The 18,486-nt window shown below is 34.8% G+C and overlaps 1 protein-coding gene and 1 pseudogene across 6 annotated transcripts in view; both read right to left on the bottom strand.

The window, feature by feature from the left end:
• CDH18 (cadherin 18) overlaps positions 1-18,486 on the bottom strand; it is a 951,119-nt gene that overhangs the window by 597,670 nt on the left and 334,963 nt on the right. The gene's annotated exons all lie outside the window — the stretch shown is intronic.
• LOC144311754 (F-actin-capping protein subunit alpha-1 pseudogene) overlaps positions 18,166-18,486 on the bottom strand; it is an 88,354-nt pseudogene continuing 88,033 nt past the window's right edge.

The following is an 18,486-nucleotide window of genomic DNA, read 5'->3' as shown; positions in this document are numbered from 1 at the left end:
TCTTGATACTGTCTTGAGTAAACCTACCAGCATCTTGATCCTAGTTTCTTTGCCTGTTTTAACTATTTCAGTTTAAGTATCCTTATCCTTTATCCACTATATTTTGAAGCAAAAAATCATCTGACCTACAAAGCCACTCAATAAATCATTTAATTTTCTGCCCATAATCTATTGGCCTTTCAGCAAGCTCATTGAAACACTCTTATAGTTCAATGCTGCAAATATATATATAATATATTATAATAATATATAATTTATATTTATTATTATTTATTAGTATTAAATTATTTAATAATATCAAATTTAATATTTCAAATTATTATATTAAATTATTTATTTACTATTTAATTATATGTTTATATGTGTGAATATATACATTTGTATACATACACAAATATATAGATATATTTATTGTATATATGCATACATGTATGTATACATGATCTATATTATGTGTATATATATATACAAATTACAAAAATTTAAAATTTGTGTATATATAATAATCTTATGCATAATTATTCTTGCCAAATATCTTATTGTTTTGTCATTTTGTGGTTTATTCAATTCATTAGAACTCTAAGTCTAAATTAATCCATTTAGTCACTCTTTCTACAGTAAAGCTGCCAAAATGCAATCATGCCAAAAGATAAATTCAAGGTACTACACATTTACTGAATTCAACTCTGTTTCAAAAAAGTGTGAAGGTTTCATCCATTGCTATAATCATTATAAAACGTCCCCAGCCTGCTCAATATCTGCACCATTCCTATAACTTTCCTTTTACTTTAACACTTTCATACTCTACCTACTGAGAAAATAGAACACATGAAGACGTGGTTTTTGCTGCTGTAAATGAACATGCATCTAAATTTTATTCATTTTCTCTTAGTTTCTTCCAGTTTCAGTGAAGAAAATGTAATTTCTCCATTCCCTACTTCTACGACGACCCTTGTACAATTACTCCTCCTCACACCTTCGAAGGATCATTTGCTATCAATGATCCTACCTATCAAAACATGAACAGGATTAAATATCTAGTATAAATGCAGTCAGAATAGAGGCAAAAGCAGCAAAAAATTGTCATCATATCAATTTTCCATTTAACAATAATATCTCCCTTCACGTTCACAGACAAATTTTAAAAATACTTGTTTACACTGAAATTTCTCAAAATGCGTTCATCTGCTCACTCATGAATCCTTTCCAAGGCGGTTACTTCCTTCATCAATATATGTATTCAGGTTTGGTAAGTGTATCTATATTATTCATGTCAATAAAGCCAACATACTTTCTTTTTTATGTTATTTGATTTTTCAGCAGCATTTGAAACTGCAGTTCTCCTTTATGAAATACTCATAATACTTGGCTTGCTTGATATTATTATTCTGTTGGTTTTACCTTTTCTCTTCACTTGACTGTCTCTGTAGAGAGATGGTGGGTGGGGAGGGCAGATGCACACTCAAGCTATATGACCTGTGGTGTTGCTAATACTGCATCAGTTTTTAGTCACTCCTATTCCTAGTGAAATAATATCCAGAAATGAGGATGAACAGCAGGGCATGAGTTATCTAGGCAACTATTGTGAAGATCAAGGAATGGAGGAAAGACAAAGAGAAAATATTATTAGAGAAAAGCATCTTAGGACGTAAAGAAGATAATGAAGTCCCTCAATTGATTTCATGTGCATCTCTTCTATCTTTATTACAATTCAGAGTTGCCCACACATAATACTCTAGAAGTAAATTTGCAATTACCTGGGAAGCTGGCTAAAAATGGTTGATGACTATATCCTGCCTTGGAGCTTTTTTTTTTTTTTTTTTTTTTCTTGAGTAAATTTGGAATAAATCTAAGAATAGATATTTTAAACTAGTTCTATGGGTGATTTTCATGAAAATGGTTTGGAGACTCTAGTTTGAAAACTAAGTTTATGTTTATGTTAAACTTGCAGAAGATTATTGGAATGTTGTGATACCTTCTCAGTTACTTGAAACTCGTGTTAAGGGGAAAATAATAGTCTAATCATGTATTTCTAGGATATTGGAGCAAATCTTAGTAGTAAGGGAAAGGCAGATTTTGAGATTATTATAAGAAAAAGGCTTCTAAAATCAGAGACATAATACATTGAAACTAGTTTTTTTTTTTTAATAGAGATTCACATTCCCTAATATATTAGGGTAGACATAAAGAAATAGAAGGACATGATTATAGTCAAAATAGTGTTTGCATTTGGAGACAAGAGGGGCTGTCATTAGGATGGAGCACTAGGCATAGATTTAGAGGTGGCTGTCATAGCTTTATTTCTTGGTCTAGGTAGTGCTTACAAGGGTAACAATCTTTGTCTTTTCCCTGTAATAATTCTTTAAGTTTTATATTTTATATAGTTAGTTGCATATTAAAAATATTTATATAAAGACTTAATGGTTGACCATGGGTAAGAGCTTATAGTAGAGAAATCCATAATGCATCTCCAAGGAAATATCTAACTCAAATCTTGTAATCCTAAAAAAAAAAAAAAAAAAAAAAAAAAAAAACAAATCTTGTAATCTTGATAATCAAAATGCATGCTTAAACTTTTGCAGCTTGATGATTTTTCTAAACTGTAATGTACTTTGAAAGAAACATATTGCCTAAAGACAGAAGGTCTCCCCAAATCATCATTCTTTTTTCTTAAGATTTTATTTATTTATTCAAGGGATATATATATATATATATATATATATATATATATATAGAGAGAGAGAGAGAGAGAGAGAGAGAGAGGGTGGGGGGAGGCAAAGACGTAGGCAGAGGGAGAAGCAGACTCCCTGTGTGGAGCCCAGTGCAGGACTCAATCCCAGGACTCTGGGATCACACCTTGAGCTGAATGCAGATGCTCAACCACTGAGCCACCCAGTCATCCCTCAAATCGTTATCCTGTTGTGCTTTTAGTTCTGGTCGGGTTTGATTTCATAAATTTTATTTTCTTGTATGCAGGTTTTTGTTTTTTGAGGACTACATTCTGTCTTCATAATCAACAGGTTCTACTGAAAGGGATTTTAAAAGTCTCTTTACATTTTCAATAATTTATGAATGAGAATGAAAAAATAATATTTTAAATTATCAAAATCCATAAACAAACAAAAATTCATAAATAATAAAGGAAATGATCTGAGGAGAACCATCACTAGAAATACAAGTTATCACATGAGTTCAAAATCAGTAATGAGAAATATTTTATAAATGTCAGCAATGAGCAAGTTTATTAATAGTCATTAACTCTAGGAAACATATTCAGACTGGTAATTAATGTGTATTTACTCTTAAAAATTACTCAAGAAATGTTACACTGTGTGTGGAACTAGAAGTTAAATAAAAGATTAGAATCAAACAAATCTTAATGTTGAGAACCCTTTTGAGTAAGTGAGAAACTTTATATATTCATTCCGAAGCCAATTAAAACACTATGAAGAGATAAATTCCTTTAATACAGTGTATTCCCAGTTTTAGCATTCTTTGAACTTCATAATTGTCTTCATTATATTGTGCATTGCTTTACAGAGTCTAGTATCAGAAATAAAGCAAATTGTGTTGAATTCTGAAGCATTTTCCTCGTAGACTTAAAGATTAAATTTCTCTCTTATGGCTGCAGAATGAGTATTGCATTTTTCAGCCGGTTAATCCTTACAATCTATTGCCCAATCTCAATTCCCACAAAAAATAAAAAGCTTGTTAAAAGAAGATAAGAAGTTATCACCTCACTGAGGACTAATTCTTAGTTTCTGGAAAAAATCATATTCCAGTGAAATTCTCATGTAAATTAAATTAAAGGTAAAAATGCACTTAATAAACACAAGATAGTTCTAAAGAGATTAGTACTGCATTGAGATCACTACCATGTACCAGTTAACTCAGTTGGAGAATGTCGTTTATGAGGCCAAGACATTGGCCTCATACAGTCGCAGCACCCCATGGGCTAATTAATTTTGCTCAGAAGAAAGTTGTTTCCTCTTAACTGACTTCGATAGAGCAAACAGTTGCACAAACATGAGTCGTTTGTTGCAAATAAGGGGTGAAATATTTTAATATATTTGTATACGTCTGTGATTGTTAAGTCTTTTGGGCTATAGAGGTCAAAATATGATCTAACAAATGCTATACTCTTCTGCCTAGAAAATCAACTTACACTAAACAATGCACACAATTTCTTTCTTTCTTTTTTTTTTTTTTCACAATTTCATATAATCCACAGAGCCCTGGAGTCCATCCATAGGTTGCCTGCTGCTTAAGGTTCAGAGTAAAAATACCTGGAAAAAAAAATTCACTCAATAGAGGGAAAAAGTCAAAATTAGAACATCTATTAAGCTTGGAGTAGTTTTATTTTCATGTATAGAAAAGGCATATTAATTCATATTATTTCTTTTAAAACTATCACAAAGGTTATTGAAGAGTTACAACACTTCCGTGACGATCAATTGAAAAGCTACCCAAGGTGGCGATTTATTCATTTTGATTTATTTAATTCAGCAATTTCCCTTAGGCTTTAACACTTGAACAGATCTTAATAAGAAATGACTTTCTTGAAATTAAACAGTAGGAAACCAAAGCAGTGATAGAAATCCCCCAAGTATCCTCACAAAGAGTGGTCTCCTGACCTATCTGTCACTTATCTCATGAGAGTGTTAAATATGAAAACAAGGAGCATTATTATGAACAAACCTGTCTGCAATTTGTTCTCTGCTATCCAAACATCACCTTGCCTCTGGTCATCTACCAAAAATTTCTATCAGGAAATTAACTATTAATCAAGAGTGCTTTTCATTTCGTAATTAATACTTCAGTTTCCTAATTAGCAGGTAGATGTGGTGGGATGGCACGCCACAGTCTATTTTGACCTCCAAATCTACTCTCGTGGACTCCGAAGCCTAGAAATCCACAAGCTGTACTGTCACACTTCTTGCATCTGGGGTTTAAATGATCTCCTTCAAGAAATAAATAAATAAATAAATAAAAATAAATAAATAAATAAATAATGAAAAAAAATAAATGATCTCCTTGGAACTCGGGTTCTGGGTGCTCTTTGATGATCAGGACAATTATATGACCCCCGAGTTCAGAATCTAGGTAAAGACTATTTCAAATCTGGGCCTCCAGATTGCTACTAAGAATCTTAGGAGTTCCAGCGTAGTTTGGGAGCCAAAAGAATTCAACAAGGAATCTGGGACATCCTGAAGGGAGAGAGATCTTAGAGTCAACAGCCTTCATTGCTCTTGTGAGTCAGCAGTTTCCAGATTCTTTGGTGTCTAAACGGCTCAAAAATGCAGCTTCCCCAGGCAAAACACACAAGTGGCTCAAGCCCGCATCGGTATTCTCTGTTTGCTAACATTTTACTGAGCGTACCCTATGTATCAGGCTCTGTTGCTAAAGTTATGAGTGTGTTGGGGAAGAAAAATAATTTTTCCTCTCTCCTTCTGGGCTCTTAGCTGAGACATCTGTAATAAAAGATGTATTAACAAGAAAAAAAATAGCAGCTCCTTTGGCAGGACAATTCTAGATGCTGTTCAGAGAGAGAGTATCCATACGGTCAAGCTTGGAGCCTGTCTTCTCCAGCTATTCCAATATTTATGTAAGAACCTAAATCCCTGCATTAACTTCACATCCTCTAACTTTACCACTTTATTTTCTCTTGTGCGCATCAAACACTAACTGATCACAGGACAGAGAAGCAAAAGAGAATAAACTAGTGATGGTGTAACACAGAATGTTGAGGTTGTGTGTTGTCTTCTCAGGCTGCCGTCACAGGATGCGTACATAACAGGACTGTATGGTCTAGACAACGTTTTATTGTCCCACAGCTCTGAAAGCTGGAGGTCCCAGATCAAGGAGCTTGCAGGGTTGGCTTCTGGGGAGACATCTCTTCCTGGCTTGCAAAAGACTGTCTTTTCTCTACCTTCTGTTCTCACATTTCCTTTGTGCATCTGCAGGGGAAAGAGGTTTCCGACGTCTCTTCCTCTTCTTAGGATTTCATTTAATCTTGTTTATCAACATAAAGGCCCTATTCTAAATATAGCCACATTGGAGATTAGGGCATCAATCTATGAATTTGGGGGGAGGAGAGCAATTGGACAACTTGTTTTCATACGATACACCATGTTTTTTTTTTTTTTTTAACTGAAGATTTAATTGGCTTATTGGGTGATTTACAATTGAGCAGCATCTTATCTAACATGTAGAGGGGAGCTCCACTGATCAAAATAAAACAGAGGTTTTGGTTTTGGGGATGCCTTGGTGGTTCAGTGATTGAGTGTCTACCTTTGGCTCAGGTTGGGATCCTGGGACCAAGATCCACATCAGGCTTCCCATGGGAGTTTTTTGCTTTGTTTTGTTTTGTTTTTTGGTAAGAATTAGGCCTTTCACAATTGTGGGAGGAGCTGGGGATGCAAAGGTCTGGGAGGGGCTGTGGAAGACCAGAGGAGTCACCAGCCAGCCCATCTGAGAAGTCAGGCACATCTAGCTGGTGAGGTGGGGCTGTAGAGGGAAAGCAGGTGGAGGGATCTTTGGGAGGCTGTTGTCTAACCTGCCAGGTGTCTAGAAGATGGAGGACAGCTGTTGGTCAGCAGGGCTGGCAGTTGGGATGACAGCTGGATGATAAGTTAGGGAGAGTGAGGGTGAGCACAGCCTCTGCCTGTGTCTCTGCCTCTCTCTGTGTCACTCATGGATAAATAAATAAAATTTTTTTAAAAAGTTGTTTTAAAAGTTTAAATTCAAGTTAGTTAACATATATGTATTATTAGTTCCAGGGGTAGACAACATGTGGTGTTTTAAACACACACACACACACACACACACACACACACACCCTGTCAACCTGAGGTGTGCAAGAATAGAGAATGCTATCATAACTTACCCTCTTCCATGAATGACAATCATTGCTGTCAGTACAGTTGATATCGGAGAGAGTTAATTTTCTCTCTATGGTTGATGGCTATAATCTCTGATGCCTGGAAAAGCACCTGGTACTGAATATATGTTGTAATATATTTGTCAATATTGATTGTCAAATCCTCATCTTCCTATGTAAATTATTTTCCTTCTATAGCCTTCGAGAGCTTCCCTGCCTTTTCTTCTTTTTAATAACCTGTCAACATCTTACTAGAGACATATTTAAAAATAAAGCCATCATATTAGATTCACTTTCATCATTGACACCTGTGGGATAAGTACCAAAATCTAACACTGTGTCTTTCTTTTTATTTAAGAACCTGACAGTCTGCCCACAAACTACAATATCATTCCTCCTTTCCAATTGCTTTCGGAGACAAAATGAAACAAAAACTGGAGTAACATTTAATCCACCCGAGAATTTTGTTGGCTCTACTTGGAAAATATATTTGTAATTTATCACTTCTAACTACTTCTATTTCCAACACCCTGTTTAAACCCCTATAACTTTCTCTTTGGTGACAACCTCCAAAAAAAGCTTTTCCTGATACAGCTTCTGTCCTCTTCTAATTTCCTCTTCAAGAATAATCCTGTTAAAATGAAGTCCAAACATGTTACACCTTTCCAAAAAAGCCACATGGATTTCCTTTCTCACTCCTGCTAAAAGCCAAAACCCTTATTAAGTTCTCCAAGACCTTTCATTATGTGGCCCCATTAACACCCTGAATCCAGCCGGATTTACTGCCTGGACCCTGTGTTCATTCCACTCAGTCATCAAGGTCTCCTTGCTCTTCTGAAAACAAGTCACAGATGTTGTATTTGCTGATTCCACTACTTAGCGTTATACACTTGGCTAGCAACTCCATGTTCTCCAGGTTTTGTTGAAAAGCCATCATTCATTAATAATCTTTGTCCTTGTAAGAGTTGTTTTCTATAAGGAAAACATTGCTTACTTCCTAGTTATTATCTATGTTATTTGAATGCTATTTAAGATGGTCCAACTATATCTGTGCCTCCATTTGTTCTAAGTAAAATTCTAAATATCTAAAATGATAACTTTAATGCTAATTTTCTTTTACATGTTTACAAAATGTGTTAAAATTATGCAAAGAACCCAGGACTTACTTTCCATTTACCTTCTAGAGAAAACTCTATGCCAAGCTGACATAAGTATGTTAAGTTTAGACTTTGTTGGGACGCCTGGGTGGCTCAGTGGTTGAGGGTCTGCCTTCGGCTCAGGGTGTGACCCTGGGTCCTGGGATGGAGTCCTGCATTGGGCTCCCCGGAGGGAGTCTGCTTCTCCCTCTGCCAGTGTCTCTGCCTCTCTCCTCTCTCTCTCTCTCTCTTTCTCTCTCTCTCTGTCTCTCAGGAATAAATAAATAAAATCTTAAAAAAAAAGAAGTTTAGATTTTGTTTTTTGGTTAAAGCCTGTATTTTTTCTTTTAAAATATATTAGGCCTACTTTACATTTTGCTCTATTTCTCATCATGGGTCATAAAATGTGTTAATTTAATTATAGCCCATTAAAAAGGAGAATAAAACAAGTTTGGGATGAAGCATGTGGAAAAAAATGACTACAGAAACTCAAAATGCCAATAAATCTAACATAGATACAAATATTCACTAGATAAAAGCATATGGAGAATGGTATCTTTGTTTTAAAGAATTTAAGCACTATTTCTCTGTAATTAGAATGTCCAATGGGATATGAGAGACTTAGGAAGAATCCAGTATTAATGAATGTCACTTAAATGTTTGTGTCTCTTATATATAGCTATTTGATATCTCTGATCACTTGTTTTGTTATTGTTGAATATGTGGTGTTTTTACACCAGTTAAATAAAATTCAGCATCTATAGCTACATGGACGTTGATTTCTGGAAGAGGGTTTTCTGACTTGCTCTTTACCATTTATATGCTTTGAAGGCTATGTAAGCTTGAGTAATTCTTTATAATTAACAAAGATTACCTTGGGTTTTGCAAAATTTTAGTTATGCAATGTACAAGAGGACTAGAGTGGTTAGAATAGGCATGTTGATAAAAAAAATACTTGCATCAATATTTGACAGTCTACATTTTAGCAAGGAGCTCTGGGCAAGAAAAGAATAAAATGATTCTGATTTTGTTATAATGGCAACAACTATAAAAATTAAAGCAGAGTTACTATCAGGTGAATTTTTTTTCCACTCGGGTATATATATGTTATGGAAATAATGCCATAGTATCTGCTAAAAATGGCTTAGCATTCTAATGAGATTTTAAAATCTTGTATGCTAATTTCCCTATATAACTTTGCATTTCTGTTTAGCCAAATAACACTTTGAACCCTTTAGTAAAAGAACATATTACATTAATCAGATTATTATCCATGATTTTTTTTCCTATTCCAACACTTAACAATTACATAGCATGTCCGTCTCTCATCTAGGGCCTAGAGTTGAAAAAAGATCAGATAACAGATGGGGAATAACTTTTGGTGTTGCAGCTCAAAACAGAAGAAGGAATAGAAATATCATTAATGGGAAATTTGCCAAGAGGAAATCAGTCTTGAAGAACTTACAAGATTTTATTGTGTTATAGTTACTTGACATTAGGGAATTTATATACATATACATTATTAAATATATAATTATATAACCCTAAACCTATCTATATCTATACATACATATCTCTATCTCTATCTATCTATATCTATCTATCTATCTATCTATCTATCTATCTATCTATCTATGGTTTGTCTATTTGCCAATGATTTACTGCCAGTCTGAAATGTCCACCTGGAGAGAATACCATAACTGGTAATATACATCAAAGACCGAAGAAAAAATAGTAAGGAAGAATTGGGATACCAGAGCACTGAAATGTTTGAAGATCATTAAAGATGGGAGAAGACAGGGTTCTAAAAAACCAAACTGATGTCCTACCAATATGAGGAAAATTCACCCCTGGGAGTGAGGACCTGGGAGAAAAAAAAAAAAAAAAATCCCTACTTACTTAGGAGTCAGGAAAGCTTGGACTAAGCCAGTGGACCAATCCAATATACTGACTCTAATTTGAAAATTTGTGTTTTAGAAAATGTAATTCACGCCAATAGAAAGAGGTTTATTGTATACAATTTCTGGATTCTATCTATGTGGAATCAGCTAACAGCAAGTGCCAGTAATTTTAGTATCTCATCCTCTTGTGCTATAACCAAAGAGTGATTCTCATGAAACAGAGCTCCCCATCAATCAAGGTAAAATCCCTCAGGAGTGTTTCTTCTGACACTCAAGTTAGTGGAGGAAGTTTATTCTACCTAAAAGAGATTGGAGAGCATGGGATAATAGAGATAGATTTAACGGACTATGAGCATAATTTCTATTATTTAATTAGATAGATTTAACGGACTTTGAGCATAAGTTCTATTATTTAATTAGCAAACTGTTTTATTATATTCTGAGGAATCTGACTCCCTTTGCCTTTAGTTCCTAAAAGTTGATTATGATTAAGGCAAACTGACTTCTAACTCCAAATCACTTCCTCTGCTGACTGCCTACGGGGCAGCCATATTACAGTTTAATCCTAACCTTTCAACAAGAATCTTATTTCAATTTGATAGTCACACAGTTCATCACTATTTCATTTACCACTTGTGTAGAAGCATAATCACTCACTGGTATAGATGACTAAAATTATTCATGCTATTCCCTTGAAATTCCTACTTAAAAATATAGAGAAATAATCAGTGCACATGTTTTATTGGCATAACCCTAAACCTATGTTTAATAAACATTTTAGCAAATCTAAAAATATCATGGTAGATAAGTTTGACACTTTTACATCCCTTTAAACTTGCAACCAAGCTTTCTTTTAAAAATGATTAAGAAAACAAATTAAAAGAGAAAAAAGAAGTCTCCTCTCAACTGAAGCGTTCTGGTTTACAGTTTATACAAGAAGCCACATTTAAACTCAATAAAAACCTGTAAGAAAAGCTCTGGAGATTAATCCTTAAACTATATCTATTGTATTAACAGATAAAAATAACTTCAAAATAGAGACTCTTCAGTAAGGGTTTCATAGATATGTAGAGCCCCTCACAGATGAGACACCAGAAAACAAACTCCTTTAGCTCTGCTATCAAAGATCTGAAGGACGCAGCCAGAGGAGAAGTCTATCTCAACAAACCTACCACAGGTATCTTTCAAAGAAAAATCAGTATCTTAAAATGGAAAGAAAACCCTCATTTTAGATACTAAAATATGGCCTCTATACTTCAAACAGAAATATTTTATTTCTTTTCAGTTATATACAAATCCTTGGCTATTTCTACAAAAACGAACTAACTGTTCAAGAATTAGGGTCAGAGTATGATGGTTGCATTTTTATGGGAACTACCAAGAGGATGTCACAGTGCTTGTCTGAGCCTGATTCTATAATTCAAAGATTAAGCCAAGAAAAATTCTACCTAGGATGGAAAATCAAACCATCAAGAGATATCTAGGGATTCAGATAGTTTTCTTAGGAAGATGGAAAAATTATTATTTATTGGACCTAATAATAAAACTTGCAACTATTATTTTTATTTACTGGTGGGTAAAATTATGCCTTGTTTTATTTTTTTTTTTAAATTTTTTTTTTAATTTTTAATTTTTATTTATATATGATAGTCACACAGAGAGAAAGAGAGAGAGGCAGAGACACAGGCAGAGGGAGAAGCAGGCTCCATGCACCAGGAGCCCGATGTGGGATTCGATCCCGGGTCTCCAGGATCGCGCCCTGGGCCAAAGGCAGGCGCCAAACCGCTGCGCCACCCAGGGATCCCATGCCTTGTTTTATAATTAAAATCGTACATACCCTGATGTGCAAGTGCCTATCATATATTTCCCTGTCTATGCTTGCTAATGTCTCAATGACCAAAGCTTTTTTTTTACACAAAATATTCTAAGTAGGTATGGAATTACAATTTGTAAATACTGTGTAAAATAATTAATAATAAATACTGTGTAAAATAATTAATAATAGTTTGTTTTGTCCCAGTCATGTGAAAAAATATTTAAATCAATTTGGTTTATACCTTAGGAAAGAAGGTAAAACCACGAACTGGATGATGGATATGGAAAAAAAAGGCCTGAATAGAACTGATTCTAGAATAAAGGGCTAATGTGCCTGAGGTAACAAGCAAAGTTCTTTAGAGCAGGAGCCAACTTCCAGTAAGAATTTCTGTTTGTCACCTGTTGATGTTGTACCAAATCAATGTGAAATGCAGTTGCTTACAACAAGTGTCAGAAAACTACAACCTGAAAGCCAAATTAGATGCAAGGCCTAATTTGGTCTACCGCTGCACCAAGACAGGTGTTCTGATTCTTAAATAGTTATAACACAGAATATTTTATATGTGTGACATGTGCAAATGATATAAAACTAAACTTCTCGTAAAAAAAAAAAAAAAAAAAACAAAACTAAACTTCTCGTGCCCATTAATAAAGTTTTATTAAAACACAACTATGTTCATTCGCTTACTGTCCATGGCCTCTTGTTAAAAGAGGAAAGAATAGAATAAAAGATTAAAAGATAGAATTGAGTTATTGGAACAGAAATTATATGACCCACAAAGCCTAAAACATTTGCCACCCTTAGAGAAAAAGTTTGTCTACCCCAGCTGTAAAATAATATTGGTATATTAATTTTTTGTGACACGTGCCATAGTTAAGGTCATCCACACGGCTACACTCATCCAGATGCTTGGCTGGTGCTAGTACATCTGTGATGGTCTCTCGAACTCCCTGACTCTGTGTTTTCTCTCTTGATATAGTAGTATTTCCTAAGATATTTGGTAGCATGAAGGCTAATTTCTAAAAGGGAACGTTTCTAGAGAACATGCCCCAATGTGCATGCGCTTATCGCATATTTACCTTTATGCTTGCCATTTTTCTATCCATCAAAGCAAAAAAAAAAAAAAAATTGCCAAACTCAGAGTCAATGTGGGAGATGGCTAAACAAGGCCTGGATACTGTGAAGTATGGTCTAGAGGGACAAGCAATGTATGAGTCTCTAGTGCTACTTAATTGTAATGTATTCATGTTTCTATTACTTTCTGTTACTTATAAATAGTAAAAATATTTAACTAAAATTCAGTTTTAAAAATTCAATTTCAGGTCTCTTTTTTGAGTGCTATTCAATGTCCCATTGTTTCTACTGTCTTTCACTTATTTCCTTGTGTGTTTTGTGATTTTTTAACTATAAGCTTATTTTCCATGGAACTTTACCCATGGGGATTGTGTTGAGTATGTAGACTTCCTTCAAATGACTTGTATTTGTTTTGGACATGATTATTTTTTCAACCAACCATATTGTCTGATTTCAGAATGAAAAACTCTTAAGGCTAGCTTATCATTATTAATTCTCAGGGAAAGCTTTTTCTTCCCACTTTGCTCTTCATTTTGAAGGAAATTGGTTTTTGTTATTATTATTATTTTTTGCTTTTTTAATTCAGCAAGAGTTGAGAGAAAGTGACCTGATGTTTAGTGCACACTTACCCTAAAGTTATAGTCATTTGAAGTCCCAATTGTATTTAGAAGTTCCACTAGAAGGCTTACCACCTTGAGCCAGTCCCAGAAATACATAAACAATGAAGTTCAATTTCCGTAGGTTTTATTTTACAATGTCCTTAGGGCAAGTAGCTTGTTCTTAAAATGCTATTTACCTCTCTTTCTTCTTTCTTGTTTTAAATTAGTTTTTGGTCTCAGGAATATTTATTTATTTATTTATGTATTTATTTATTTATTTAGTTAGTTAGTTAGTTATTTTTAGCTCCTTAATGCAATTACAAAGTTGGTTTACTTTTATTTATTTGTTCTTATTTATTTAATTTTTAAGATTCTATACAGGTTTTTAAAATACTTTTCAGTAGGAGATGGTCATGTATATATCCCAGCCTTATGCTGGAAACAGGAGAAGATTACTTCTTTTAAAAATGTTTCTAAATCAAATTTTATTTTAAGGGCTTATATAAAAGAAAAAAGAATAATTTCAACAGAGTATTTACTTAGATTCAATTGTTATAAAGATTTTACAACATTACTTGAGGTATTTTAAAGAAAATCCCTGACTTTATATCACTTTACCCTATATATTTTTATAAGCGTCTTGTAAAACTATGGAGCTTTCCTTGCATCACCACAGTATCCTTTCCATGCATCACAGTATTAAAACTGTTTCAGGGATCCCTGGGTGGCGCAGCGGTTTAGCGCCTGCCTTTGGCCCAGGGCGCGATCCTGGAGACCCAGGATCGAATCCCACGTCGGGCTCCCGGTGCATGGAGCCTGCTTCTCCCTCTGCCTGTGTCTCTGCCTCTCTCTCTCACTGTGTGCCTATCATAAATAAATAATAAAAAAAAAAAAATTAAAAAAATAAATAAATAAAACTGTTTCATATCATCTAATATCATGTTCATTTGAAAATGAACATGTCATCTCAAAAACTGACTTTTTGTAGCTTATTTGAAACAGAATCAATGTTCATATTTCTTTTTTTATTTTTTATTTTTTAATGTTCATATTTCTATGTATTATATCTCTTATGTCTCTTTCAATCTAAAATTGCCTCCATTTATTCCTGCTTGCTTGTTGAAGATAATTTTTTCTATTAAAAAATATATTTTTTTCATGCACTTTTAAACGACTTCAATCCTGCTTTTGTGTTTCTCCATATCTGTTCTTATAGAAATCACCATGGAGGTTCACCTGGGTGGCTCAGTGGTGAAGTGCCTGCCTTCAGCCCAGGGCATGATCCTGGGGTCCCGGGATCGAGACCCACATTGAGCTCCCTGTGAAGAGCCTGTGTCTCCCTCTGCCTGTGTCTCTGCGTCTCTTTCTGTGTATCTCATCAATCAATAAATAGAACCTTAAAGAGAGAGAGAGAGAGAGAGAGAGAGAGAGAGAGAAATCACCATGGAATACATTTTGCCAGTCCCATGGGGATTTCTAATTTCCCATCTTGCCTGACCTCTCAATAGTAAATGTGCATTTATATAGAGACTGATCAACAATCATCCAATCATCCAACAATCAATTGATACTGAGTGAAAAGCATGAGGTGAGTATAAAGATCAGAAATCACAAAGCAGAAAATATATTGAAAACAAGGAATAAAGTATCCTCAGGTAAATATATTGTTGTGCAAACATACAACACCCCATGAAATAAATTTAAAGTGCATATTTAATATAAAAGTTTGATATTTTAAGAAAATCACCTTTTTGAATGTGGACTTTTTGTTTTAATATGTGTGAAAGATACCATATTACATAACTGTGAGGCATTGGTAGTAGCTAAATCATTTGTGGTATTTATAAAAGGCTTATTATGTACACAATACTTAGTACTGATAATAGAAGTCACATTTATTGAAAAGTACTAATGGATTCACTCATACTTATGAATAATCCAACAGTTAATAACTATTTCCTCCTTTCCAGGGTCCAAAATGTTAATGAATATATGGATGGTTGCACAGGTATTGAGTGGAGGAGATAGCATTTGAGCCCTGGCTGGACTGTAGCATGTCTTCTTTCTGGGGAATCTTAGCTTGTAAAAACACTTCTAATTAGAAGAAAATATCAATAATTCCTTGCAGTATAGAACCATTTTTTTTTCTTACTTGAAAAGGAGCTAATTTCCAGAAAACCTTTCTAATTTACCCAGGGTTTCTTAAATGGCTATTGAAGAGAAAAGTTTTTCATCTTCTGGTATCAGCTCTGCATCCTGGCAGATAAAATAAACTAGTTAGGTTTGAGTAAATTAGTCTTGGAGCAGAACCATTCTTAAAGAATATTAAGATAATGCACAACGATTTTTGCTTAGATGTGATTCTTTGATAACATTAAATTTAACTATCACACACACGCACAAAAAATGACTCCAAATCACTTAACTATTTCCACACAAAGTCTTCTTCCAAATTGAGCTAAGAGATAAGAACTTTGTTCTTTGTATTGATGACTTTATGAACACAATGTAAGCCTCATGTGTTCCATTCTTTCAATTACCACTGCCTTTCTTCCTCCTGATTTCTTCCCCAGTGAAAGGAAAATGTAATACAACAATGAACATGTTCAAAATTTAACTGCCTTTACATCCTTTGAACCAAAAGTGATTTGAGGAATAAAGAGTTTTTGACATGCAATTTAAATCTACCCTAGATAAGTGAATTGACTAGGGAGAAATTGTTTTAGGAAAAACCAAGGTCAATGAAAATGGGAAGCACATTAGAAATATTTGAAAGGAACGTTCTCCATTATTTGTTCTATATTATTGTGATTTGTTAAATGCATTTCTTACTTTTATTTTTTAATGCAAATACATTTTATTTGAAATAAAAAAAATGCTTCCACAGCTCAAGGGTCACTTGGAAACCAAATTGCTTGACTATATTACTGAACAAAAACAAAGCTGAAGCACAAACCTCTTCTTTTTTTTTTTTTTTTTCATTTATTTATGATAGTCACACAGAGAGAGAGAGAGAGGCAGAGACACAGGCAGAGGGAGAAGCAGGCTCCATGCACCGGGAGCCTGACATGGGATTCGATCCCGGGTCTCCAGGATCGCGCCCTGGGCCAAAGGCAGGTGCTAAACCGCTGCGCCACCCAGGGATCCCAAACCTCTTCTTTTTTGACATGTATTTGGAGATAGGTAGGAAGACACTGTTGTTGTTTTTTTTTTTATAGTTTTGTTTTATTCTTTGCTTTTTTGTTTTAAACTGACCTTCCCTTAAGGCCTGCTCATGGAAATGTAAACAATATAAATAAATTGACCATTAGCAGTTATCATATCATAACTCTGTCGCCTGTGTATGCTGAGATCACACATATACCTGCCAATATACCTGGGAAGAATTGCTACATCAGAGCTACATTTGAGTTTTCGGCAGGCAGGCCTGAGGAAGAGTGGTCTGGAACAAGTTTTATATCCTACTTAGAACAAACCACTAGTATTCCCTAAAATAACAGGTTACCGTACAAAGATATGGCCTGGAATGTACCCCTTTCACTTCGGTTCATCTTCAGTTTTAGTTTGTAATTTACAGCTATTTGATTCATTTGCTTATAGCACAATCCCACCACAACATATTAAAACACGAGATACCTATTATTGCTTCAACATCTGCATTTTTCAAATTTCATACTCTACTATATCCCTAGTATGTCAGTAGTTCTTGGATAATAAAAACATAATAATAATAAATGGGTAAAACTCTTATACCAATACAGCTCGAGATCTATAAGTGTAATGGTACTCGATGGGAAAGAGACAATGAGAAAAGAGAAGAAAGCAAACACTTTCATGTACAGGGAATGTGGTTTAAGGCCCTGGATTTTTGAATATAAATTCCCCAGAGAAGTTTGCTGTAATGGAATTTCCAGAAAACTTCCTTTGTTCCCATAAATGGACTTGAGAAGCTCAATCTAAACTTTTGAAAACTATAGTTATGAGATGTCTATTTTTTTTTTGAGAGAGAGAGAGAGACATAGAGGGAGGGAGAGAGAGAGAGAGGGTGCATGTGCAAGGGGAGAGGCAGAGGGAGAGGGAGAGAGAGAGAAAGGTAAGCAGGCTCCTTGCCACCCATCACAGAGCTCCACACGGGGCTCCATCTCACGACCCTCAGGTCATGACCTGAGCTGAAATCAAGAGTCAGTCATTTAACCGACTGTGTGACCCAGATGCCACCAGTTATGAGAGGTTATAAATGATGATCAAAGCCATTGGAGGGAGAAGGATGAGTGTGTCTTCCATTCAGCTAGTTTATAGAGTAGCTTCTTTAGTGGTTGATGTTGAGTAAAAATCACTGACATACCACAAGCACCCTGAAGGACAGGGTAAAAGAGTACTGAGCATGTTAACCACCTATATGGTAACAGGACTTCGAGGCGAGGAAAGTTTTTTGACAGTAAAACAACTCAGGATAATACATCTCTCTCTTCATCATTAAATGTAGCAGAATTTTTAAAAAGTAACAAGTAGATATAGTGAAAACAGAAAATTACAAGGCAGAGAACACAAGAGAACCAAGGCAGTGCTACCGGATTCCATGAGGTGGGATAGAGTATTCCATGAGGCTAGAAAATCTGTTAACAAAAACCCTGGAAAACTATCGCTATTGTTTATAAATCACTTGCTCATCATATGACCACATGTTGAATCCTTTTATCCCACGTACTGAAGAGTCCTTACATTCATACTTATTCTGCATTTCTTCACCAGTCTTGTTTCAGTCGATATGGCCCAAAGCCTTGAATATAGTGTCTGACAGTTTGATAGTTGTCACTAGTCACTGTCCGGTACTCATTTTCTGCGTGCTCTATGATTTTCATCAACTCCTTGGCAGTTTGGACTTCATTCGAAACAGTCACTGAATCCCCTACATCTTTCTGACTAATCAACTGAACATTGCCATCTTCACACCGGAGAATCTGTCAGGTGCTCCAGTGATCTAGGCTGTCGGTGCTGTGAGGGTGAACTTCCATGCTGATGACCAGCAACCATTCCAGAAATCTTTAGACCGAAACTAGTGGCTTTCAAAAAAAAAAAA

The sequence above is a fragment of the Canis aureus genome, chromosome 4 (assembly GCF_053574225.1).
Source record: "Canis aureus isolate CA01 chromosome 4, VMU_Caureus_v.1.0, whole genome shotgun sequence".
Taxonomy (NCBI): Eukaryota; Metazoa; Chordata; class Mammalia; order Carnivora; family Canidae; genus Canis; species Canis aureus.
The sequence above is the reverse complement of the archived record's forward strand: the minus strand, read 5'-3'. Positions and strand labels throughout refer to the sequence as shown.